Source organism: Seriola lalandi, unplaced genomic scaffold, assembly GCF_002814215.2.
Source record: "Seriola lalandi dorsalis isolate HSWRI2012SDOR001 ecotype SW California unplaced genomic scaffold, Sedor1 jcf7180002054947, whole genome shotgun sequence".
Classification (NCBI taxonomy): Eukaryota; Metazoa; Chordata; class Actinopteri; order Carangiformes; family Carangidae; genus Seriola; species Seriola lalandi.
In genome coordinates, this window is record NW_019525498.1 from 892,608 (window position 1) to 894,096 (window position 1,489).

A 1,489-nucleotide genomic window follows, 5' to 3' on the forward strand; every position below is an offset into this window, starting at 1 on the left:
CCCTCCCCAAACCCAATAGAGGTCCGCTCTTAACTGGGATCAGGTTCTGTGCTTTGTCGCTGCTCCGTTCGAGGGAGAAGTTGCTCTTTTTTTCAGGATGGGTGGATGGGTTTCCATGGCAACCTCTATAGAGACGTGTGTGGAAGAGATTATTTGAACAATTTTGCGGCATGATGCCGCCGTTTCGTCTTTTTATGACCGGGTGCACCGGTGCCAGCTCTCGCCCATTTGTGCGCCGCCTCACAGACAGCTATAACAGTTTGATAAAGAGCCGAGGTAATTCCTCCGAGCTCTTAAGGCTGCTGTTATTGATACTCCCACACGGAGCCCTTCTCAGGGAGGAGAGAGAGAGAGAGAGAGAGAGAGAGAGAGAGAGAGAGAGAGAGAGAGAGAGAGGACAGAAGGCTTTCAGGGCAGTTCGCCTGGCTTGTGTTTGGCAGCAGATGACAGCGTCACGTTCGCAGGAGCGTGACGGGAGGAGAAGGCCGCCACGCCGCTGATCGCGGGAGAAAACCTTGTAAAAGGTGTTGAAGCAGCGAGAAGACTCGTCAGTCCGTTCACCCAGGACTTAAAGAAGATCTTAGGAACACGAGAGCTGACTGCCAGTCTGTCTTTGCAGCTGTGTTTGTTTAAATTAAAAAAAAATACATGTTTCATTCAGAATTCAGCCTCATAAAGATTTATTTATTTCATTTAGACAAACCTGGGACTCAAACAAGTTATGTGTCAACTGTTTTAATTATCAGTTAATTATTTGCTGTTTTTCAAGCAAAATCCCCCAAAAAGTTCCCAAAGAAAGTCGGATTTCTTTAATACATTTGGGCTTTTAGAGGAAGAATTAACCTGTAAATACAACATTATCCATCAGGCTTGTATCGACACAGTCTGGATAAATACACAAACTCAAACTGAAGCGTTCGACATTTCGTGTGTTTCCTCGCTGGTTTTTCTTCTTCTGTCAGTTTTTGGTTGCTGGTCGATCTTTCATCTGCATGAACACGTCTTGTTTTTCCATCAGCCTTGGAATCTCTCGCATCTCTCGACCCCTGACTGAGTCACCTCACTCACTCTGTAGCAGCGAGCGACAAGCGGTTACCAACAACCTGAGAGCGTCCTGCAGGGAGTTCAGCTCAGAGTCTCTGAAGTTTCTCTGTTTCTGCTGCTTTTTTTTTTTTTTTTACTTTCTAAAAGTTGTTGGTTTGGGAAGGTGAAGGTTGTTGGGTTGTTGCGTGGTTCTTTAAGGTTGTTTATTTAAACGTTGTTGCTTAAAGTGAGAATTATTTTCTCAAATTAATTGATTTTAAAGCTCCTCCAGTGTAAAGGTCTGTGTCCATGTGTAGTGTGATTATAGATCAGCTCTAGCTTCTATATTAATACTGTGAAAGTATCAAAGCCTCAGTCCACAGAGAAATGCACACAGCCTGTATTCAGAAACTGAGCCTTAAAACCAGCCGTCAGGACTTCTGGAACTTTGTGATGTCACAACAAA

General features: G+C 44.3%; 1 protein-coding gene across 6 annotated transcripts in view; it reads left to right on the top strand.

Annotated features, from left to right (window-relative positions):
* The window catches only part of myo6a (myosin VIa), a 111,171-nt gene that overhangs the window by 104,905 nt on the left and 4,777 nt on the right, over positions 1 to 1,489 (top strand). The window lies entirely within an intron of this gene.